This window comes from Nomia melanderi, chromosome 2 (genome assembly GCF_051020985.1).
Source record: "Nomia melanderi isolate GNS246 chromosome 2, iyNomMela1, whole genome shotgun sequence".
Taxonomy (NCBI): Eukaryota; Metazoa; Arthropoda; class Insecta; order Hymenoptera; family Halictidae; genus Nomia; species Nomia melanderi.
In genome coordinates, this window is record NC_135000.1 from 5639583 (window position 1) to 5666178 (window position 26596).

General features: G+C 40.0%; 1 protein-coding gene across 2 annotated transcripts in view; it reads left to right on the forward strand.

Annotated features, from left to right (window-relative positions):
• Positions 1 to 2721: 2721 nt before the first annotated feature.
• Positions 2722 to 26596, forward strand: part of LOC116424529 (uncharacterized) — a 368994-nt gene continuing 345119 nt past the window's right edge. For both annotated transcript variants that reach the window (XM_076365198.1, XM_076365207.1), the window contains exon 1: positions 2722 to 3108. The gene's annotated coding sequence lies outside the window, so the exon portion shown is untranslated. The remainder of the gene's footprint in view (positions 3109 to 26596) is intronic.

Below are 26596 nucleotides of genomic sequence, written 5' to 3' on the forward strand. Positions count from 1 at the left end.
TGTAAACTATAAAAGTATAAATTTATTGTGGGGATACTACTTCTGGTGGCTTGTGATTTGTGGTAGAATATTAGTTGTATTAGTTTTGTCAATTAGTCGAATTAACTTAATCCTCAGCTGTTAATTCGATTTAAATTCTAGTAGTTAATGATTAGAGACTAGATATCGTGTTACTTAAATTCTAACGAAAGTAGAATTAAATAAATTACCGAAACCTCGGAAATTCCAATATTTATAAATTTGATAAAAAGAAACGAGGGAGAATTTCATTTCCCTAGCTAACAAGTTTCTCATAAAAACCACATAAAACAATCCACAACCCTTTAATTCGAACACTCCACGCTAAATCGATAAATACCATCGCAATAAACACCAGACAACAAAAATACATGAAATTCATTTTCACTTTCCAAAATTCCGGAATTATTTACTATGAACGCATTAAATTATCAACCCCGAAAGTTCATAAATCCGGGGGTAGATTCCACAAATTCTCCCGCGGAGAATGAAAAATCCGCAATGAACAAGCCCCCGTTACCCGTCAATTATAATAATTATTTGTCACCGAACAAAATTCCCCGCCCCTTGGTGGGATAAAAGAGCGCGGAGCCGCGGATATTATCATTCCCCGCGACAATATCGCGATACCGTCCGCACCCTTTACCGTCGACGTTGATGAAGGCACTAAAAAAGAGAATTACCGCGGACATGTTGTTTTAACATTTATATTGCTTGCCCGGGCAATTGTCTTTTTAAGTTTCGCACGGTGGCCGGGCTCGACGAGCGCGGAGACCCGGTGCGAAAGGACGCGGCGCAATTTCGCAAGCGGCTCGGCGAGGGTGCGCGGAACGCGTTTAAACATTTTCCCCCGATGGCTGGCTGCCTCTCGAGTAGCGGGAACCACTTTAGGCTGGCCGTGGTAACGCGCGTCAATGACATATGTCATTGCTTGTACCCCGCGACGCCGGCGTGTGTACGTGTCGAACGTGAGAACGTAACCGGGATCGAAAGAAGTATATTGTTCCTCCGCTTAGCGCCACGCCAGCGAACGAGTGAAAGGGGAAAAAATGCTTGAACCGTCAACCTGCTTCGACCGGGGTCAGGTGCATTCTCCGGCGCGGCAATTGCTTCGAATGAACGTTACGCGGGAGATAATTGAGAGATGAAATTCTTGTTCGTGAAGGTTTCGTTAATTGTGCGTACTGGGGAATTATTTTCATGGGATTTGGGAGGGGTTATTGAGAGTGTGGTGCTTTGATTTGGAATGTTTGGATTTTTTTTGGTGTTTTGGATTAATGTGGAAGGGATTTTTAGAAGTTTGTGATGTTTTTGAGTGTCACTTTTTTTCAGCAGTTATAGGAGTAGGTATTTTAATATGTTTTTGATTAGGATTTAGGTATTTTTGAACTTTGTGGAGTGAAATGTTTGAATAATTTATCTTTATTTGATTGAATAAGGTACTCAAATATCCTATTTATTTTTATTTAGTAGAATACTTCGGGTATTAAGTGAATATATTAACTAATATTCGTTCTTTATTTATTTTCTTGAATAAAAAAGGAATTGCTCAGTACTATCACTAAGTTTCAAAAATCAGAAATACAAAAGGTTTCAAATTAAGTTTAAAAGAACAAGAATCACCAATGAAAACCAAAATGTACACTGAAATCTCCTAACAAACTCTTCTTTCTATTTCAGATAAATATTCTACCCACCAGCCAAAGAAAATTCATCAATCAAATAAAAATTCATCCTACACAACACCATACACATGGTAAGTCACTCTTTTCTTCTCATTATTTAACCCATTTGCCTCTGGACTCTAAATATAAAGCTTACTTTATAAATCTCACATACTGAAAGTCTCTCAAGCTTTTGTATAAAATTAATCAACTTCGATCGATATAATCGAGTAACACACACAACTGAAAATAATTATTTTCCTTAGAACTTCGAATAGAACTAGTGATGAAGACTTCAAATCAAGTTTAATAACCACAAACGCCATTCAGTTCTTTCTTTAAAAATTAAATATCATTTACCTATCACCAATCGTTATGCTCTAAAGTAAACCTAAACATAGAATAACAGTAAGATCTCCATATTTCTCTACTAAATTATCAGCGACAAAATAGTCCTAACTAGTCCAGCTACAGAAGAAATCCCATAACAAGGGGTTAACGCAAACAAGTAAATCCCCAAAACCCATTTCCCAAATCCAACCTGAAAACCCACTCAACCACCGAAATCAAACCAGCTCCCACTGAAACTCGAAAAACGTCGAAAAAACCTGCAACCCGAGGATCCCATAGGAAAATCAACTCGATTCCCAGTGCAGCAACCCCGCGCCGCACCCTGTCCCGGAACACGCGTGGCACATTACCGGGGACCGGTATTTCAGCTCGCCGCGTGCGGCACAAAGGGAAGCATCGTAACTTATTATTAACATTAAATCTCCCTCCCGTCGCATCCACTCCCTCAGCCATCCGCCTCCTCCCACCCCCAGTCACGTGGATACATGGAGCGCGTTCCTTTTCGAAAAACTGCGCCCCGCGCCGGAAAAAGGCACACCGTCCGCCTTTGTCGCGGATAGACGCCACCTTCCCCAGGAAGCATTGTGATGCCGGCGTGATTCAGGGTGGGGGGTGTTCGCGGCGTCTGGGGGGTTGTACGCGTGCGCCCCGCAGGAGGGGTTGGCCGCGGGTCGCCGCGACTCGGTCCGCCCGGCTTCGTCGGCAGTTATCGGCGAACCGCGAATCTGTCCTCGTCGTGTGTCACTGGAACAGCCCGCGCCGCGTGTACCGAGCACCGGCGAGATGTAACATCGCCAGCGGTAGTTGGACAAGTAGACGGCTGGAGATAGATTAGATAGGACAAAGGTGACCACCCCGGGAGAACCTTTCGGAACTGCTGATCCACAAGCCCTCGGAGACGCGTCCACCTGGTGCATCCTTGGATACTGGCCTCGAGGCAGTGTGTGTGTGCTTTTTCTTGCCGGGTTTCCTTGGTTTTTTCTTGGTTACTTTAGCACGAGTTTTTTGGTGAGCAGCAGGTCCCCGAGGAACTACGGTCGCTATGCAACGCGCTGCTAGTGGAGGTGGCTGCAAGGTAGGATCTATTTGAAATTCGAATGTAGTGTTGTGGACCTGGTGACTGGTTACTGTGACTAGATACTATAAGTACTGTAGCATAATGTATCGATGTACGTTAGCTAATCGCTTGGTCCATAACAGATGTCTTTGAAGTTGTTGGGTATAAGCTGTTGCTGAGCTCGCTGTGTCGAGAGCATCGCTTGTAAGTTGGGGGCAATTAGAGTCGGGTCTAGCATTAAAGAGGATGAACGATTGGACCCAAGTGGGAGCTCGATTTCGTTTTCTATTTCGTTGTTACCAGGCCGAGCATCGTTGAATAGATTTCAAGTATTCTTAATCGCGATGCTTAATCCCAGCGGTGAATGACTTTAACCTTCGAGCCGACCCTCGCTCTTAGGGCCAGTGGCTCTTGATTGTTTACGCGGCTGGTCCGGGTGTATTGAATCGATCGGGATCGAGGAACGTTTCTGTTTCGATCGTGAAGGTTACCTTCGCTTTTCGCGGTTGGCTCGGTGTAATCTCACGGAAACGCTGCTCCTGTTGTGCGTTCATTATCGCGAGAGCTGCTTTCATGAGATTGCGTGCGGCCTTTTTTGCACGCGGACCGCTGGCACGATGAATCTTCGTCTTGTTTCCGGATGTTTCATGAATCTATACTTCTCGTTGATTATATTCTTCGTTACCTTTTCTTCTTTTCTTTTTTTGGCACATCGTTGGAAATCGCGGGAGGTATGAAGTTTGAGGACTTTGGGTGCAGAGATTAGGATGATTAGGGGATAGCATTCGATGCTTGCAGAAAGAAGTTTGTCTTCGTAAATATTTGGTGTCGAATGATTAGATTGGAGTGATGACGCGTGAAGTTTATTATCGAGAAAGACTTGGGTCGTTAATTGAGTCAGACTTGTTAAATATTGATTGAGTTAGGTGCAATTGTTGTAGGATTGAAAAGATTTTGATTCTGGCAATGTTTGATGTCGCGCGGAGATTAGATTAGTTTTGTTGTAATTTCTGATGACGTGATGGAGATTATTTGTGAAAAAGGACAATCTGGGTCATCTGTGACGTTAATTATATTAATGAACTATTGGTTTATGTCGATGTACGATATCGAATCATAACGAGGCTGTCTTTGTTTGGAGTAATTGATGACCCGACTGTGGATTTTTATGTATTTTTAGTAGACGCTGCGGAACAGATAGCTGTGGAATTAAAAGTTGGAAAGTTGTTGACTTTTTTCGTTAATTAATCCTCGGGAACGAGAATTTATATAGATACTCGCGAGCGGCTGACGACACGGTGTAATTTGACAAGGGAAAAGAGCAATCTGGGTCACATCTGTAATGTCAGGGTATCTTCTGAACATTGATTACCTCAGATCTGGGTTAGAACTTCATTAAACCTTTAATGAAGACTTTATTTCCAGAGGACGTCAATTTATTTTTCAAAAGATACTTTTACAGATTGGAATTCCTCAAGGTTTTGTCTTCGACAATTGGTCTGGCGTTTAAAATAGCTCTAATCGTTTAATATTCTTAGAACAATAAATATAGAGGATTATTTTAACAATAAATTTTTTTTAGAAACACACAGGGATAGTTTTATTTTCCAATCAGTTAAACCATATAATTTAATTAACTACGAATCGAAAGAAACACGCATTAAATTGAAACCGTACACGTTCACATGTGGGATCGTTCAGTCCCATCATCAACCCAGAATTACCGCAGCACCATAAAAGTCCCATAAAACCGAAGTAATTTATTCAATAAACCAGACGCAACAGGGTTAAGAATTATCACAGTAATTGCCTCTTCAATCATTCTACTTATTATTATTTAACAATCTTTATTACTCTTACATTTTTATCAACATTCCATCAGCTTCTATCATTAACCCTACTATCCAAATTCGAAATATTATTCAAAAAGTAGGTACACACAATTCAAGACTAATCCCCTTACAATATTTTTAAACTTAACAGAAAAGTCACAGAAACAATCTGTACTAAAAAGCTGAAAACACGTCAGAAAATCAGAATATCAGAGAGAAGATCTGAAAAACAGAGTTGAGCTCCTCATTAACTCCAAAAACCAGCAAGCTTAAGTTTCTCACAAAATTTCAAAAAACACATCATGGTTAAGCAGCCCAAAACTACAAAAAACACAGGAAAGTTACGTTTCTCTCCGAGAACGCGAAAACATGAATTCTCTGTCATCCACAGGCCACGTTCATTCACAGCGTCTATCGCGTCTCTATCTTGCTCGGTATCGTCAATGCCATTCATAGAGCAAAGTCTGCGCCCAGTCGACATTGTCTGCGCACGCCGGCGAATCAATTACGCTCGTTTCGGGGACAGCAGCGTACCGAAAACGCGCACACGTATCCCGTGTCGCGTCGTCGAACGGGGTCGCCTCGAAGAACCGGTTTGTAAACGCGGAATACCATTGTTCTACGGGCCGGTAGAGCGCTAATTATGAAGGTTAATATTTGCGAGCGTTTCTGCCGGACTGCTACCCGGTAAACGCTAATGTTTTGACCATGTTTCTGGTTTGCACGGGCGCCGCGTGTGCAGTCGAACGAAGCATAGTTCGCGAAATATAGCCGAGTTTGCGGCATCGGTATGGCTGATATTACAGTCGGTAATGTACTGGCCATATCCCACCCCCACCCCGACTCTCCTTCTTCCGCCCCTCCCTCCTCTTCGCTAGCAACCCGCACGACCCGACGGTATTTCTCAAAACTTTGAAGCGGTTCGCGGTTACAGTTGAATTGCTTCATTAGATCTTACTTGGACGGAACTAACGCGATTCCTTGTTGCACGATTATGATCGATTTGCTTTCGAGGGAGTTTCCGGGGTGAGTTTAGAATTTTTGGTGTTTGAGGATTCTGTTGGGTTTTGTTGGATTTTGTTGGATTTTGTTGGATTTTTTTTGGGTTTCGTTGAATAAGGATATAAGAGAAAGGAAATGGAGCTAGATTGTTCGATGGCTGGGACTAACGTGATTTAAAATTTTTGCAATTGTGTTTTGCTGGGTGTTAATTGATAGATGTTGAATAAGGAGAAGGAAGGAGAGGAAGCTAGATTTTCTTATGATTAGGGACTATGATGATTTTAGATTTTAATTGGCTACTTTTTGGAGGATGCTGATTGATGGATGAGAAAGGAAATCGAGAGGATGATTTCAGTTCTTTTGATACAAAGGATCTAGAATGATATTAGATTTTGATTAGTTGTCTTTTGTAGATTGTTAACTAATACATATTGAAGAAAGAAATAAAGAAAGATATCGTTTGAGATCTTCCTACCTTCAAAGATTGAGCTGATTTGGAATTAAGATTAATGTTTCGCAGATTACAAATTACTACAATTAGTAATAAATGTATTAACAAAATCTTATATAAGCATATTCAATATATCAAAGTCCAGCATCCAAAGTCCGCATCTACACCACACGTTCTACTTTTCCCCAGTTCACAACCTTTCTCAAGCAATCCCACATTTTCCACTTTTTCAACCCCTTATCTTCAATCCAATTAAATTCACTTCTCCCCGATCGTAATTCCAATTCTCCGAAACTCTAAATAAACCCACTCCTCCCTGATTAAATTCGCGGAAACCTATTTACCTTCCACCAAAAATCTCGGATCTCCCTTTGAACGGAGCAAACCGAAAAAATAATGTGCGTTCAAACATTCATCCTTTAATATTACAGAAATATTTCCAGAACACTGAATTATTCCTCGTCAATTGCGGCAGGCTCGGCTCTTACTTTCCTCGAAGCGTGCGCTCCATGTGTTGTTCGCCGGTTCACGAGATTTTTTTCCGTCCCAGGTCCGCCTCTCGCGTCTAAAACCGTGGCGTGGGTGACACGGTGGTGTGACGTTAATTAGAAACGAAATAGAGGGGAACGGGTACGCACGCAGCCCGGAGTTTCCGGTCGCCGGAATGAACTTTCGTTACGAATTCAAGTTTTCGAGTAATTTTCACGAGAACGCCCGTGAAAGAGCTCTCTCCCCCCGTCCCTTCCCGGCCCGCCATCGTTTCCCTTCCACTTTCACGTCGTTCAATGTAGCGAGAACGTAGATCGCCGGCGAAATTAGTCGTTGAAAAAACATTAGCATTTATTAATATTCATCGCGGATCGCTCATTAAGCGTCCTCCTTGAACGGCGAAAAAAGAAACAACGAAATGCGGGCGTTGTTGCTCGGAGCTCTATATAATTTCGAGTTACTTGTTGCGTGTCGAACGCGTTTCATGGAATAAGAATCGATGCCACGGGCGGACTCGATGATTAAATTGAATTTCCAGTGGCTCGTGCAAGTGTTCTGCGCGTTGAATTATTATAACCTCGCGGGAAAGAACCGCGCGACAATGGTTTTCCTATTGTTTCGTAGCTTGGAGCTTCTGGTTTTAGGGTGTTGAAGTTCGTTCTATTTATTTTTATTGGACGGTCGAGATTTGAATGTTGGGGCTGAACGACGAGAGTTTGAGGGGTTCTGAGGTTTAGACGGTTTTGAGATGAGTAGATTTGTGAGAGGGGATTGTGCGATGATCTGTTTGGTCTCATTTTAAAGGCTGAAGGTTGTAGTTTTATGGTATTGGAAGTTATTGTAGGATTTCTGTTGTTTGAGTTGTTAGAATTTAAATATTGATGTCGAAACATGAGGATTTGAGGAACTTTGAGATGTAGCGGCTTGAAAGTTCTATAACTTTGGGAAAACACATCGTATGACAATGGTTTTTGTATTATTTTGTAGTTTGAAGCTTCTATTTTACAATTCCGCGATTAATTCTGGGATTTCTGTTGTTTGAATTATTAAAATTTGAACATTTGTGTTGAAAAACCGGGACTTAAGGTATTTTGAGGTATAGAAGGATCTAAGCTCTATAGCTTTGTGAAAAAGAATCGTACGACAACAGTTTTTGTATTGTTTTACAGCTTGAAGCTTCTATTTTACAATCCTGAAGTTTATTCTACGATTTCTGTTTTTTCAATTACTAAAGTTTGAATATAAACGTTGAAAAACGAGATTTTATAGAATCTTCAGATATAGAAGCTACAAAGTTCAATAACTTCATGAAAAAAAATCCTACACCAAATCTTAAGGTACCTTTGCAAAGAGTACACTTCATTCTCCAAAACCATCGTTGATACAACTATTAAAAAAATTGTTCACCGCTCTCAGAACCGCTTAAAGTCCCACAATTCAGAAAAAACGTACCCCAACTTTTCCATTTGCCACACAACAAGAAAACAATGTTCAAAAACCAAAATTCACTGCTATCCAATTACAAACTTCCTTCTAAAATGACCCCAGTCGCACCATCACACGAGTCATTCCTCCCAAACTAAATAACACTTCAAAATACTGACAATTCTCCGCGCATCGTTGGGACAGTGCAAATCACCGCACGTTTCGAAAGTCGAAAGGAAACGGATAAATAATTATTAAAACGGCGTCATATTATTTCGTAAATATGGCATTCTGCCGTGTAATTATTCCGACGGACGTTCCCGCGTTTAATTAATATCGCGCTCTCGGCGCGACGAGGGCTGAGGGGTCGGGACTTAGCAAAGACAGAGATCGAAACGTAAATTTTTGTATTAATTTGCCCGTAAAAAGTGATAAATGTTTCATTTCCCTCGTTTAACGACTTTTATGCGACGTTAATGGCGGCCCGTCGTCGATACGCGCGCATTAATCGAGGAGTGTTCCGTTCCTCGTTTTCGGCATTGTGAGGACGAGCGGAGAGCCCCTATCGCGTGGGCCCGATATTTTAATTGAAACCGAAAAAGTCACCTATGTATTTCCGTTACATTAATTGGCCGGCTTTTCCTTCGTCCACTTTGATCGGGACCGCGCGCCGCGTTTCCCGAGCGCATTGGGGATGGGAAAATTTATTTAAATCGAATGAATTCCGCGTTAATACAAAACGCTACGGTCGTATAATGGAATTATTTTTCTTTGTGTCGGGGACGTATAATTCGCTGAATGTTGCTCTCTGTATTAAGGTAGAACGCGTTTTGGTATTTGAAATATGCCGGAGTGTGTTTGGTATTAATATTTAACTTTTGTTGGCCGAGGAACGGTGTTTGAATTGAAGCTCCTGTTTGATGGAGAACGGGTTCCTTTTTTGTGAAATGAGGAATTGTTATTGAATATTGGACTGGAATGTTTATTCTGGTTTATTCTTTTTTGTGGTGTTAACTCGTTGAATTGTGTTTTGGTTTTTTAATTATGAATAATATAACTTTTTTATTGTTAGTAATTTGTCGGGACAAAGAATTTTTATGATTTTTCTGTGGTTATATTTATTCCAGGTTAAGGATTGGTAATAGAAGAGCAATATTTAATTTGTATTTGACGAAAATAAATGATAATTAGGTTCTCGAATTCAATCGAAAATTTTCATCGCGAGTCTGACACGATATTGTATGTCAAGGGGTTAAGTTTAATTTGGTTTTATTTTGAATTTTTATTGTTCTTGTAGTTTTTGAATTTTTGGTTTAATATATTTTGTTGTATTTCTTGTGAAGATATTACTATTGTTGTAATTATTGTTCTTTGAGGTTTCGTCAGTTCAAGGAGATGTAGTTCGAATTAGAAAGAAAGTAAATGGTATCACGTAACCCCTTGTCTTACAGTTTCTTTTGGAATTGCGCTCATCAAAGCTGCTTTATCGTTAATGATTTACTCGGAGGAGAAGAGAATTTTATTTTCAAGTGTACGGCTTCTTTTAAGGGTTCGCTAGAATTGGAAAGGGCACGAGTGAAGTGCTCATTTATTAGTTTCTGTTGAACAGACTTCGACAATTAGAAACAACCCAGAATCAACCGATTTGAAGAATCGGTGCAATTTAATAGAGTTTCACTGGATATAATATTCAATCAGTTAAGGCTAATGAAAATCTAGTTAAAGGAAAGTTTAGTAATCAGGAAATCATGATTTAGAAGTTTGAAAAATTGAAAATTTGCAGATCGGAAGTTCGAAAGTTTTAAACTTTGAAATTATGAAAGTTTTGAAGGTGGAAGTTTGAAGTCGAGAAAATATTAAACTTGAAGATTTGGAAATTTGGAATTATAACATTTTTCACTTGAAAATTTGGAAATTGGAATATTTGGAAATTTGAAGATTCGAAACTTCAAACAGTCAAACATTCAAAATTTCCAAATTTCCAAATTTCAAAACATCCAAACTTCACACCACCAAAAATTTGAATCCAGAGAACATTCAACACCAAAACTTCCCCTCAAACACAGACACACCCACGTTCCCAAAACACAGTGCAAACACCACCCCATAATAAAACGTACCAACCTGTCAACGCTGTCAACGCGCAAACGTCCAAATACCTATGACAAACAGCAAAACACATTTCATTTGCATTGTTCGAAAATTCGCCAAACAACCCCCGGACTGACCCGATAGAAAAGAGTCGGATGAAGAACAAGCCAGGGGGTGGCGAGCTGGTAGAGTGGTCTAGTGCAGCAGCAGAAAAGAGGCTCGCAGGGGCAAAGAAAAGAGTAGTCGAAGAGGTCGAGGGAAATTTCACGAGGAAGAGGAAAGGGTTGGATGCCTCTGAACTCTCTTCCTCCCCTTCCTCTGTCCCTCTGTCCCTCTCGCCGTGGCACCTTTCACTTCGACAACCTTCCTCCAAAACACCACCCTCCCCCCGCGGTCTCTCGGGGGTCAATGTCTGCCGGCGCGGCGGCAACCTTGCCTTGGGTCGCTTGATGGCGGTGGGTGCGCGCCCTGGAAATCGCAATCCTGCGCGTGCTACGATAGCCGGCGAGGGTGGAGGAGCGGCGGCTTTATTCGACGACGCGCGCCCTTAAATTTGTGGACTTTGAACGGGATATACTACCGGGTGAACTATTTGCGGACGCGTTCGAGGCTTGATTGCTGTTGTCGTCAGAGGGTGGGAACTTGCATTCGCTGTCGTTTAGCCCTGTGTTCTCCGGGTCTTTCTTGGCCCAGACGTGATTTTTATTATTTTAGCATATTGTTCGTTTGCTGTGCTTATTTGGTAGAGTTGTAACTTTGTATAGGGTCGATTTGGATTTGAGGGTTGATGGTATGTTAAATCAGTGGAATACGTGTTCTTTTTTTGGTGATTTTTGAAGAATAATGGGAGTTCTCAGGCCTAATTATATGTATTTTAATTTTTCTTTAATATAACTCAATCGTACTTATCTGACTTATTAAAATTATAGAATATTCTCGTAATTCTGAAAAGTTAATATAATTTCTTTCAAGAACTTTTCAATCACCTGATATCAAAGTTCTATTATAAAAAGATAGTAATTAGTTGCTGTAAAATCTAATGCATCAACGCAAACTTTGGACCCTTGCTCTAACTCACATTTTTAATCCTCGTTCTAATTGTAAGTCGCAGTATTAATCCTTTTCCTAATTCATACTTTTAACTCTTCTTCTAGTTGATGCTTCTAATCCTTGTTCTGAATTATAATTTTAACCCTTTCTTATAACTCATACTTCTAACACTTTTCCTAACTTACACTTTTAACCCTCCTTCCGACTACCACTTTTCACCTTCTTCCACCTCGCAGCTTCAACCCCCGTTCCGAGCAAAGCTAAAAAGCCATTCAAACCACACTTCATTCCCATAAAACTTCCCCACAGCCATTTCAGCACACCATAGTAATCGACTACATTATTTCGGTATATCCGCATCTCGAGCCCCTTTCAATCCCTGTTCTCATCTCTCGTCACAGATTTCTTTCGCCGGCAATTTTCTGCATAATATCCTCCCGCGTCAGTCGTGGGGTCAATGTCTGGTCCACGCGCGCGCGTGTGTATGTGTCTTCGTATGTCGTCGCGCTCGGTTTTCCCGCGCCAGAATACAAGAGACACACAGGAGTTAGGATCCCGCTCGAGGTGTCGTGTTTCTCGCAGCGTTCGCCGAAGACACCGCGATACCCGGCTCCACGAAAACCAGAAAAACGACCAGGTTCACCCAGGGGGATAGCGTGACGATGGAATAAAGCCATCGTCGCGGAAACGAGTTCTCGGCCCGTGTATTCCGGATACAATGAATCGCGTTCTTCAACCGAAATTTAATAACCATACCCGCGGAGCTAGATTCCTAGGTCCTGGCACAGTGGTTCTTAACCTCTTCTCCGGCACGGACCCCTTTCAAGACATTTTTCTTTGTCCATGATTTCCAAGATTTGTGTTAGATGATGAGTATTATATGGATGTATGTCTAGTGTTGTAAGATGATTGAGTACTAAAGCTTCAAAGGTCAAACTTAAAGGCTGAGACATCTGAGATTAAAGACTCAGCTTTAAAGACAAAGTCTTCGAAGCTTTAAGACTCAGACTTACAGACAATGTCTTTGAAGCTTTAAGACTCAATCTTGAAGGCAAAGTCTTTGAAGCTTTAAGACTAAGTCTTAAAAGCAAGGTCTTTGAAACTTCAAGACTTAGTATTAAATGCAAAGTCTTTGAAACTTCAAGACTTAGTATTAAATGCAAAGTCTTTGAAACTTTAAGACTTAGTCTTAAATACTAAGTCTTCGAAGCTTCAAGACTCAATCTGTAATGCAAAGTCTTTAAAGCCTAAAGACTCAATCTGTAATGCAAAGTCTTTAAAGCCTAAAGACTCAATCCTGATACACTTTCAGTTAGATCTGAGGCTCGATGAGAACCCTCAACGCTTGAGTCTTTATCCTCTAAGATAATCGAAGACTCGAGACCTCTGTTGCTATAACTCTTCTTCTCTAGTCCTTAAAAGTTCAATGTACAATTTAACTCTCACTGCTGAAGGTTTTGAAGACTTTGAAAAACCCTTGTCCTCAAAGTGTTCACCCTTTCCGGACATTTCGGCGAGATGAAACGTTCATATTTGGAAGATTAAGTCGCAGGCAAATGATCTTTTTACTTGAACAGCAAGAGATTAGCGTCTAATTTCTGTTTTTGCTATTATTTAAGCAATTAATGTATAATGTAGCTTCATCTGTCGACGGTTAAATACATTTCAAAGAATCTTCGTTCTCAAAGTGTTAATACTAAAAACAAATACTGGATATATCCATCACATCTATATTACAAGCCAATACCTACATACATACAGGGTGTTAAAAAATGATGTAGCATAATTTAAATGGTAACTGCATACTAGGCATCGAACTTTTATCACTCATCTATTCTTATGGTTCCTAATCTTCAGGTAGAATTTCGCGACTACAAGTTAAGAACCACTGTTCCAGCTGGTTTTCTTGTGCTACGGGGAAAGTGGAGTTGTCTGGGTCGCAATGAATCGTTGTTCGAGGAAAATTTAATAAGCAGAATATCGGGCTTGCTTCTTTACGTTCGCTAGCTACGACGCCCACGCGCGTCCCGCCAAATCGAATTTTACGTAGCCGCTCTCCAGCGGATCAAGAGCGATGCACTCCGGATTCGAGGAGATCGGAGCATTATACGCGATTTTAATACCGATCGCTGGGTATAAATCGTGATTACGATTATTGATGTTGTTTTGGAGACAAGCATCACGCTGCGATGCATAGATTGAGAGAGTTTTGGTTTATGGGAGAGGAAGGAAGAGTTAGCGTGATGTCGACGGGAGATGGGATCGTGGTGATAGGTTTTTGGATAAGGATTTAAGTCAGACGTGATGGGAGAAGATGGAAAAATTGTATAGAGTAGATATTACTCAGGTAGAAAATTATGAATTTAGTTTTTTCAGATAGAACGTAATTAGACTTAATTAAATAGAAGCAGATTTAATCGAAATCTTAGCAGCTTTGATCAAATTTGACTAGAGGATCTGAAGAATGTGATTAACATTTTTTATTTAAACGTTTAACATTTGGAACACTGAAATTTGGAGGATTGTAGTTTGAAAATTTGAAACTCGAAACAGTGAAATTTGGCAAATTGGAATTTGTACGTTTGAAACGCGAAACATTGACATTTGATAGATGGAAATTGGATACATTGAAATCTGGAATTTGGAATGTAGAATTCGGAAAATTAAAATTTAAAAGATTGAAATTTGACTGATTGACATTCGAGAACTCGGAACATTGAAATTTGAGGATTTTGAATTCGGCAAACTGAAATTAAAATTCAGATTTTAAAACCTGAAGCTAGATACATTCAGATTTCAAAATCCAAGCATCGGAACACTCAAACATCAAAACCTGAACCTTCCAAAATTCGTAAGCATAAAACTAAAAATTGGAGACCCTCAAGTTCCTCAAATTTCCTTCATTCAAACCGCACAAAACAGCGGACACAATAAAATTTCCATCGGCAGCACAACGCAAAGCCACAAAACAATTCGCAGATTACCAAAGGGAGCTCGTTCTTCACTCGCAGCAGCCCTTAAATTCCCCGATATCCCATTCTCCGAAGAACAGCTCTCGGCCGACCCGCAGTAATACACTATTGTTAACGTTAGAATCTTTCATAACTCCCGGTGAGCCGTGACAGAAAAATTTCCCGGCGAGATCCTCCTCTCGCGAGCTACAAAGTGAGGCGCCCGGCGCGCGGCGCGCGGCGCTGGCGCAAGGAAAGCTAAAAGTAGCTGCGATGAGAGGGCTCCGGAGCCGCGAGACTCTTCTGTCGATCAGTCAACCGGAATTCGAGAGCAGGAACATTTTTCGCGTCGCTTTGTGCGCAGTATTTTCAGCGAGGGACGCGATTCGCGCGTTGCTGCGAACGCATTCCTCGCTGAAATCCTCAACTGTTGCTCCCCTCGAGGGCCGATCGCCGGAAAATGCAGACTCACTGCGAAAACCCAATTACCAGGCGAGATCCGTTCTTTGAACCAGCATCGATGAACCATTGATTAGTTCTTCCTTTTTGACGGTCAATCGATTAACCGGCTGAGCAATGGAAAGTGAATTTTTGTTGCAGCCGATGCTGTTTTCGAGGATCGACCGCGGTTTGTTGTACCGGCCGGTTTGAGTTTGATTAAAGAGTCACTTTGTGAATCGACGCGGCTGTATCTTGCTGTGGACCGATTGCTTTTTACTTTGCGAACCGTTTCAGTTAACTTTGCCGCCCTTTTTTCGAGATTTCAACACTGGCTTTTGTTCGTATCGGTGTTTTTTTTTGTCGGGAACTGGTTTAACCGCTCGCGGCGGAGAAGTTTGGAACTTCTGAAAAGTGTAGAAGTAGAATTGGACTTTTCTGATGAATATTGTGGAAAGAAGCTTCGTGGGAATTGAGATTTTGGAAATGTAATTGGATAAGTAATGCATGTATTTAATTGACACAAAAATAAGCTCGAAAAATTGGATTTGAAACTAGACTTAGCATCTAAAAACTTAGATATAACCTAAACCAAATGTAAAATTCATCCAGATAAAAATCACTACAGAATTTCAAAACAATAAACCGAAGATCTGAAATAAACTTGATTAAATCCCAATTTTTATTTTGCACTAACCCAATCAGACGTGGTCCAAAGCAGTACTTGCAGGAGACTGAACCGAAATCCCCAGTAAAATAGAAAAAATGTTGAAAAAACAGAAGACACGATTCTCACCGAAAATATCCCGTGCCATCCGGGGCTTCCAATATTCTCGGATCAACAGGGATTATGTTTCAAAAATTCACGGAGTTTCCAATTAAATCTCGGACACTATCGGACCGATCAATTTGCAATCTCTTATCGCGAGATGCAATCTCCGATGGAAATTGTATAAATATAGAAGGCGGCACGGTCCCAAAAATCGCTTTTCACCGTCGCAGCTGTTCTTAAAGCGGCTCGAATGGAACGATCGAATAATGAAGCGCGAGCCAGCTCGCCCGGCTCCATCGTCGTCCAATTAGATCACTCGGAATCCGTAACGATCATTTTTTTCCCACCGTGAAATCCACGGGGCGTTTTATAAGCGGTCTGATCCTAGATTAGAGTTAATTTTGAAACGGTCCGATCGACCGGTCGTAAGTGGATTCTTCTTTGATTACGTATTGGCCGGACTTAATCGTGTAACGAGATTAATACGGTTACCTCCATCATCGATCTATCGACTGTCAAGCTCCGAAGCTGAGTGTCTGCATTTCAATCTGTCGAATCTGGTATTCATGCATCGATATCATCCTCGGCTTCGCCCGAAGAAATTAACTGTTTTCGATAGCTTTATTTCGGAAGAAATTTCACGTTTCTTTTTTATTAACTCGATTTACTTGATTTTATTCCGAATAATTTCGAAATGGAGGATATTGAAGTTGTATTATCTTGTCTATCGTTTTTCTGTTAGCTTATAAGTTAGATGGAAATTAAATTGACTTTTGAAGTTCCTCTATAGAAACTTCAAAAGTATACCTGTTGAGACTTTCATTAATTTATAATTCAGTTTGCGTATTGTTAAATCAATTTCTTAGTACTATCTCAGAGAAACACGTTATCTTTTTAATCATTGCAAAATGGAGAAATGGGAATGGGTAATTCTGATCCGTCTGGTATCATTAGTGTTGACATAAAGAATTTCAAGAATTTCGAAGGTTTGTCTCCCAGAAAGTTGTCTAAAATACATCCCAATTCACACAAACTCAAATACCAATTCTACCAAAATAAGAGGCTCCTTAACATCCAAAATCCCAAAAATTTCAGAAGTTTATCAAGAAAGTTATACAAAATATATTCCGACTAACACAAACACGAACACCAATTCTACCAAGATGCGGGACTCCAAAGCACCGACACCCTAAAAAATCGCAGAAATTAATTCTCACCGCCCGCAGACGCAGCGGATTCGCCGAAATTTTCGGCAGCGCATCGCAATCACGCCGATAATACGATGCAACTCGCGCGGCGCTTCCGCTCTGCATATTTCATGGCTCCCGAGCAAAACCGGCGCAACGAGAATCAGCCTGATTACGCGTATCCTCGCGGACGAAATAGGCGTATCCGTCAAACGCCATAAATTCGGGCCCCGATCCAGCCGGCCTAATCTGTAAATTCAAAATGAGTTATTCCCCGTCCGTTCGTGTGTTCTCCGGCTAGTGCAACAATGAAAGAGAGAATTGCTCGTCTGTGCGCGCGCGTGAGGGGGAGAGAGAGAGGAGACAGAAATTCGAATGAATCACTGGTGTGAGAGCGTGGTTTGTTCACCCGTGAACCTTGCCACTGTCGGTTGACCTTTTGACCTACAATTGGTCATCGAAATGCCGCTGTAATCGGTCATTGTTAGCAAACAATCGGGCCCGGCGCACTCTGAGCCGAGCCCTCTCGCCCCTTTCGATGGTTCGAGCCGGACGGTGTAGGAGGACATCTCGAAAATTGAATTGGAAGTCGCGATTATCGATTCCACTGCGCAGCCTCGAGGCCCGCACGTGTCCCTTTGAGGCTCCTTTCCGGAAACGTTTGATTAATTTTCTACACGCCGCGCCGGCCGGCTGGATTGTGTAATTAATTTTCATCGGGCACCGTACTACACGCTTGATTAACCGGTTTCCGCTTTTACGGACGTTATTGGGGAATCTGGCACGTGATTGAGTCGACGGGGACTCGACGACGGTGTGGTCGATTGTGAATTTGATATTGGCTAGCTGGATTCGTTGTGGTTTTCCTACGGAGTTCGATTTTGTTGCAGGGACTTGCGATTGAGATTTTTTGCGTTGGTTGTTGCTGGGAAATTTGGGGTGGTATTGAGTTAGAAGAGTAGTTTAACAGGTGTGTTTGATGATTTTGTAGGGTTTCTGGTAGTTTTCGGTAAAGAGCTCATTTTGATTGAGCAGTTAATTTTAATTCACGTTGGGTCGGACATGGATTGCGTTGAGGGAGATTAAGGGTAGATTTAGTTGAGGTCTAGGCTCGAATTATGTTAAGTTGACTTTGAGTTACATGTGTGATAGTGGTGGTGATTGTAGAAAAATCTTTTGGAAATTTTTCATCATCAACGTAGGAGTAAAGCTTCATCGGAGGAAATTGAAATAGGTTAATCTTGCTTGGATCAACCTGCTAATAACAGCTTAATTTTAATTAATTTCTATTTTAATTTCTCTTCCAATTTCTCTCTTATTTTTTATTTTAATTCCTATTTTACTAGTTTCTATTTTCCCAATTTCTATTCTCCCCATTTCTACAGTCCCAATTTCAATTTTCCTAATCTCCATTTTACTAATTTCTACTTGAACTTTTATTTTCCGAATTTCAATTTTCCTAATTTCCATTTTAATTCCAAATCCCCAATTTCAGTTCCCCCATTCCCCCATGCCCATTCTCCTATTCCTATTTCAATTCCCATTTCAACCCCAACAAAACTACATCGCCCACTCGCCAACACACCCCTAATTGCCCCACCAAAAGTAGTGCTCATTCGATCTAATTTTAATCGTAGCTCGGTCCATAAATAATCCCACAGGTGATCGTCCCGTTCCCCTATATTCTATTTTAATCCCGGACTACCGCCCCAACCGAAATTCCAGATGTCCCCGAATATCTGGCCCTATCTGAATCCGTGCAAAGTGTCCCCGCTGTCATAACCGGGATCCAAGAAAACCCGCTGGACTAATATCGCCGGCAATTAAATCGAATATCGGTGTACAGGTTGTGAGTCGCGCGTCTCGGCGGTCGGGGGAAGACTAACTAATGCAAAGCAATAACGTCGCTTTAAGCTGGACCTAATGACCAGAACTATGGGCCGGGATTAGTCGTTAACTCAGCCGTAAACGTTTCCTTCGGGACACGCGGGAAAACGGACCCGCGGAATATCGTTCGGCCGTGGATGTCGGCCGGTCTCGTTGACTAAACTGTAAAATACGACCGCGGATGGGGATTCCTGGACCCTGGTCTACGTCCCGGCTCCTCGTTCCCCGGGATTCCCTGAATATGATAGGATTTATGTGCACGCGAGCCTCCCGTGGATTCGATATAAATATATCAAGATGCCGGCGAGTTTTGGGGTTCAGTTGGCCGAATGGAATTTCGGGGACTTTGGGGCGGTCTGTTCGCCGGGATGCTGTTTTACCCTGTGCTATCATTTCTGCGGTGGGTAGAATTAGTTGATACAGTTTGTTGGAAATGGGGGAGTTTATGGAAACGAAGGTTCTATTCGGGGAAATGATGTGCTATGGTTGTAAGGTGTGGAGTAGTTAATGTCATTTTTTGATGTTTTTGTGAGTATTTTAGAAAATAATAGTATTGCTAAATGGTAATGATGATATTGTTATCGGATAATAGTATTATTATTGCTAAATTATAATAATATTCTTACCAAGTAATAATAGTAGCATTGCTAAATGATAATAGTAATATTATTACGAAATAATAATAGGAGTCTTATTGCCAAACGATAACAATATTATTGCCATTATTAACTCCACACTTTCTGTACATGTAAACTGTTTTCAGGTTATGTTGTTTAGATTTACAATCGATAGCTTCAAGTGAAAGATATTTGCATTTGTTAATTTGCGTTTGGAATCTTCGTCACGAGTCTGACACGTTATTATAAGATAAGGGATTAATGGTGTGTTGAAAATGGTGAATGTTTTCGATCATTTTACAGGTGAAAATGGTTAAGGTAGTTCGAATATTTATTTACATATTTTTCTTGCTCCCATTTCAATCTTGCTTCCGTGAGACCCGCTGACATTCTTATTAATGACTGATGACCGGGGACAGAAGTTAGCCAGGGGAGGGTGAAAAGTTAAATGAAGTCTTTGAAAATCTGGGTCAAAGTAGATGTCACTGCGACGCTGTTCAAGGGTTGCCGAAGATTCATGAGTCTACAAGGAATTTGAATTTGCTTATGAAATCTTTGAGAGTGAGTAATTTTACCTAGCAAACATCGCGTACAGAGAGTTCTTAATACACTCAATCCTAAACTTCACTCAATCAAGTGAATTCCTTATTTCCATCGTTTCGCAATTGGAAAAGTAGCATCAATTATTCATTATTTAGTATTACAATCTTCACATTACACTATTATCAACTCACATTATTAACACCAGGTTTACGGAACGCGTCAAATTGACGCATATTGGATTTTAGAAATATTATTTTGTAAATGTTTACGCCGATTTTGATTGATGCGATCACACTGACATGTATCCCAATTATCTACTATCAAATCTCCAGTTCCCACAATCTAAATAAACGAGCATCAATTCTTTTAGGAATAATAGAATGAAGTGTACAATAAATGCCCGTAAACGTAGTGTTAAACATTTCGATTCAACGATTATCTTGTATGTTACGATTGTTTCCAAGTAGTTCAGAAGCGTCAGTGATCGACTGACATGGCATTTAACGTGTTAAGTGCAAATAACTGATTCGTTACTCTTGAGAACGATTTTGTTCGAACGCTGAAGTTACCGTTCCACAGTCGAATCTCAGGATCGATCGCAGCGACACGGCCCGGTTAATCGCGCGCGTACAAGCGAGCAACTGCTCTCTCCCGGTTGAGTTGCCTCGGCTTAAAATTGCAAGCGTTCCGGCCGCGGCACCGTAAAGAGTCGCGGAAACACGGAATCGCGGGGAACAACTGAACCGCCGCCACCCTCACCCCTTGCCGGAAGTCTGGCGGAATAATATCACCGGCGAAAATTATTATCCCTCGCCGGGGGATGAGCGTGCGCGCCGGTTTCCAGCGAGTCGTGCATTATCCGTCTCGTCTCGGCCACCGTTGGCGAGTTTGTTAAATTTTTTAATTCCATCGACGGGGCTCGACTGAAAACCGTGCGCGGGACGTCCCGCCGCCATTAATCATTCACGTGTCCGCCGTTGCGCGGAGATCATACCTCGCGATTGGCGTATACGGGGTGGCACGGAATTCTCTGTAAGGAGGGTGGTACCTTGTGAAAGACGCTAAAAGAGAAATTGAAATGATTTCCGTTGGAGCGGGAATGTTTTGTGACGTTTTTTGGCGTGGTTGCGTTGACACGCTACGTGCTGGTTATTTCGCTCATTTCGAGTAATACTGATTAGAAGCGAGTCGTTTATTTATTGTTCAATATGTTTTTGGGATTTTTAACTCCTTGCCATACAATGACGAGTGATTATGTTGATTTTTTTTAGAAAATGGAGCCTTATTCTGTTTAAAAGAATTTTAATTATTTTAGAATCTTTAATATAACTGTCTTAATTTGTAAATTGAAATACAGAACATAGAACTTTGGTGCAGAAGGAGATAGAAATAAGATAACGCTGATATTGATTTTCTTAGAAAATGGAACCTTACTCTATTCAAGAGGATTTCAACTATTCTACAATGCTTAATTTACTTTCCCCAATTCCCAAATCGAAATCTAAATTTTAAATATCTTAGAACTATCGAAATTCAAGGTAACTAACACCTCATTGTACCCAAACTAAGTTATCTGTTCATTCCACGAAAGAATATCCGATTTTTCGCGCGGATAAAATTCAGGTCCCGACTAACGGGGATGAATTATCGAAGAAAATAAAACCGAAAAAAGAGGAATTTGTTGGGACCACGGTTTCGAAAAAAATGCGTGTCCCGTCTCGAATGATTGGCTACATATTTTCTGGGGAAATAAAGTGTCGTGGTATTGAATATTGTCACGGGTGGGGTGGAGTGGGGGGGGATGCATTTGTACCTTTGGAAAAATCGGGGGTAGAATTCTACGCGACGTCTGCCAATATTTCGTCGCGGCTCACAAGTGTCAGCGGTATTGCGGAGCACATTTTGCAGTGTGTCTAGAGTTATGTCTGTATCTGCCGGTGGCGTGAGCGCGATATCTCATAAATTCCGCGGATCTGTAACCGTTGTTTGATACACTTCCAGCCGGATGGAGTTCCGCGAGTCCGGGGAAAAAAAATGAGTTGCGACGCGTTAAATTCAACGATCTGTAGGGCCGGGGGTGGCAAAGGGGGGACGGGTTGGTCCAGTTTCCAGAGGAGCCTCGGAAAAGTCGTTCCTGGATTCCACAACCTCATGGAAATTCAAATTTTTAAGGATAAAAATCAAATTGGATGGCGACCGGATTTTTCTAACGAATATTATGAAAAGCGAAGCTTCATGGGAATTGAAATTTTGGAAAATGTAATTGGAAAAGAGGAGTTACGATAAGGGAATGTTTCTTGGGGACTGTTGTGAAAATTGGATTGTATGGGAATTGATACTTTTATGGATTTAATTGTGGAAAATGGAATAACGATATGGTTTTTTGTTACAAACACTATAAAACGTAGTGGAATTTCGTTGTTCTATATGTATTTGTTGTGTTCTGTGCGTAGTGTGGTATGTTCTGATTCCACGTTTATTATACATACATAAAACTCCGCAGTCCAGTAATTTCACTTGAAATGTAAAATATTCTAGTGTAAGCCGTTCGAAAATTTTTTCGAATTTCCAGTCCCCCGGGCCCGTACCGGTAATTTTACCGCGGACTTGTATTTTTAATTAACGGAGTATCGTATAAACGGAGCCATAACGGAAAGCTACAAAAGACACGGGGAATAAAAACAAAACAATCTCTCTCTCCACCTCGTATCGGATTCCGATATGTTCATAATATGAATATCCACGGAGGAGCCATTTTTGCAATATGCATTTCGTTCCGGTAGTGTCATGTGCTGTTTTAGAAAAAATTAGGTTTCCGGAGTTTCGTGGCTGGTCGTTATTCATGTTCGAGGCATTCGTAATTCCACAAAGTAGTCTTCGTAGCGTATATAAAATATTCAGAAGAAACAACACTTCCAAACTGTCTGTGGGCATTTATTCATTGACCCATATATTTCCCGCAAGATAATTAAAGATAACCATATTTTGCAGGTTCTCTTTCTAAAAAAGACACAAAGAAATCATAAAATCATAAAATCTGTTTCAAGACATTTGTACAGCTATTAATTTTCAGTGTGTAATAGTTTCCTAACCTCAAAAATCTCCCTGGAACCTCAAAAAATCAAACGAAACCCCTGTCAAAGTGTAATGATAACTCCAAAATTATAGAACCATGAAATTTACTTCGAGACTCTTATGCATCCATTAATTTCCAGTATTTAGTAATGAGGACTGGTTTCCTAACCTCAAAAAATCAAAAGAAACCCCTGCCAAAGAGTAATAATAACTCCAAAATTATAAAACCATGAAATCTACTTCGAGAAGCTTATACACCCACTAATTTCCAACGTTTAATATTGAGGACTCACTGAATCCTAATACTCAATTTCTAACCTCAAAAAATCAAACGGAACCCCTGTCAAAGTGTAATAATAAATCCAGAATAGTCTTTCTTCAAGGGAAACAGTTTCCCGGTCCCCCAGGATCCTCTGATCTTTCATCCACAGGGGAAAGTGTATCCCGCATCTCATTTAACACGAACGCAACCGCAGAGTATCGATTTCCGGCGTGGACGAGCCTAGGACGCCCCGCCTCGAGAAACGGAATACAAAAATGCGCGCTTAAGCCTTCAATCGGTCGGTCCGCGGCGCGATTTACATGAGAAGACAAAAACTTGCTTTCGAGGCGTCGTCCCTAACCTCACTTTTCCCCGAGTGCGAACGCGGCGGGAGGAAAAGCTGGCTCAGCGGGACTCGGCCGCCCTCCCGCGCTGCTTTGCATTTTACAATGGCAAAGATATTATGTAAAGCGTCTGCGCGCGAGTACATTCGACGGAGCAGAGCATTGCTCGGTCACAAAATTTCATTGCCTTTCCCCGCACGCGCCAAAGAATCGTTTGAAACAATAGCCTGATTGTCTTCTTGTCTGCTAGGCTTTGCGCGCGGATCTCCCCTTTCACGTTTCCGCTCGGCTGACGATTTTCTATCCCGCTTTTTAGATGATTCCGTGTGATATCTGGGGAACGAAGCGAAATTAGCTGTACATAATTCTGAGTTACGTGTGTAGTTGATTGCTTGCCTCGAATTTAGCAGTGGAGACTCGGTTGCTGCTCTCGTAGCACGAACAGCAAAGTTTGATGAAATCGTAGTACCATTTGATACTTTCCCAGTCAAATTTGAAATATTCAAGAGGCAGAGTTGGTCGTATTACTCTATAAAAAGTTCAAACATGAATTCTTGGAAGAGTTCAATATAGAATTCAATATTCTATACAAAACCTGAATACTTTAAAAACCCTCATCCCCAAAACCTACATAGCCGGAATATTCTTTTGCTCTGAACATAACCTCAAACCGGTATCTATTAAAAACTATCAACCGAGCAAATTATAATACTAAAAATCCTGCAAAAAGTTCAGCGAACCTAAGCAAAAAAATTCCCTCGAAAGAAACCAAATAATCTTGTCCTGTTCCCATGGTAATCCAGGAAACCAGCTGTCTGGATGCAAAGGGAGGCCAAAAACGTCCCCCATAAAACCGGAGCAAAAACGTTGTAGGCGTTCAAGTGGTACCGGCGCGGAACGTATGGAGATAAGGTTAAAAATCGTAATAGTTGCCAATTACGCGGGGCATAGTTGTTTCTAACACATTCCCAGGCGGCTGCAGTTGCAGCGTGCACCGGTGCGGACGCGGTTCCGGCGTCGGTGTGCTCCGGTGAGCATTTAGAATGGTCTCTTTCGCCGTTTTTCCCTGGTATCACTTATCTGGTGTAACGCTTTTAGCGCGCGTGTCTGTGTACAAAGTGTCTGCGGGCCTTGTATCCCCTAACTCGGCGTGTACATTGTTGCATATGGAAATGTACACACGGGATGGGCGCGCTTCTTACGTGCCACACGAGTGCACGCGTCCACACGGACACTCTCGACCGTTTAAATTTACTTTTTCCTGGTTGTTTCGTTCGCCGAGTGTCTCGCGCAATGTACCACCCCCATCCTACCCCGCCGGCTGCCCGCAGGTCTCCAGCTGAAGGGGATGTAACGAATGGCTGCTTTCTTTATTTTCCTACGATTTTTCTGCTGTTTTCGAAATTGGAAAATTATTGCCTCTCGTTTGCCCATTTGCTTCTTCCCCTGCCGCGGAAAAAGCCGTGGAAAATGCTTAGCGATCGGTCTGCTTGCATAATTGTATTCCGATAGTGACATTAGGAGCTATTAAATTTTGATCTGGAGCCTTGGTTTCTTTAATGTGTAACAGTGGTGGTTTTGGAACTTGAGTTCTTTGATTGATATATTGAAAAACGTTATCGGATACATTCCTTTAGTGCTAAATTCATAATGTCCTAAATGCTTAAATTTTTAAGTATTTAGATTAGGAAATTCTGAAGCTTTTAAGTTTTTAGATTTTTGAATTCCTGAAGTTTTGGCTTCTTGGGTTCTTGGATTCCTAAATTTCGGAACTCCCGAATTCTAACAGTCTAAAATTCTCATATTTTTATATTTTTATATTCTTATATTCTTATATTCTTATACTCTTATACTCTTATATTCTTATATTCTTATATTCCTATATTCCTATATTCTTACATTCTTACATTCTTATATTCTTATATTCTTATATTCTTATATTCTTATATTCCTATATTCCTATATTCTTATATTCTTATATTCTTATATTCTTATATTCTTATATTCTTATATTCTTATATTCTTATATTCTTATATTCTTATATTCTTATATTCTTATATTCTTATATTCTTATATTCTTATATTCTTATATTCTTATATTCTTATATTCTTATATTCTTATATTCTTATATTCTTATATTCTTATATTCTTATATTCTTATATTCTTATATTCTTATATTCTTATATTCTTATATTCTTATATTCTTATATTCTTATATTCTTATATTCTTATATTCTTATATTCTTATATTCTTATATTCTTATATTCTTATATTCTTATATTCTTATATTCTTATATTCTTATATTCTTATATTCTTATATTCTTATATTCTTATATTCTTATATTCTTATATTCTTATATTCTTATATTCTTATATTCTTATATTCTTATATTCTTATATTCTTATATTCTTATATTCTTATATTCTTATATTCTTATATTCTTATATTCTTATATTCTTATATTCTTATATTCTTATATTCTTATATTCTTATATTCTTATATTCTTATATTCTTATATTCTTATATTCTTATATTCTTATATTCTTATATTCTTATATTCTTATATTCTTATATTCTTATATTCTTATATTCTTATATTCTTATATTCTTATATTCTTATATTCTTATATTCTTATATTCTTATATTCTTATATTCTTATATTCTTATATTCTTATATTCTTATATTCTTATATTCTTATATTCTTATATTCTTATATTCGTAGATTCTTATATTCTTATATTCTTATATTCTTATATTCTTATATTCTTATATTCTTATATTCTTATATTCTTAGATTCTTAGATTTTAAGATTCTTAGATTCTTATATTCTTAGATTCTTAGATTCTTAGATTCTTATATTCTTATATTCTTATATTCTTATATTCTTAGATTCTTAGATTCTTAGATTCTTAGATTCTTATATTCTTATATTCTTATATTCTTATATTCTTATATTCTTATATTCTTATATTCTTATATTCTTATATCCTTAGATTCTTAGATTCTTAGATTCTTATATCCTTAGATTCTTAGATTCTTATATTCTTATATTCTTAGATTCTTAGATTCTTAGATTCTTA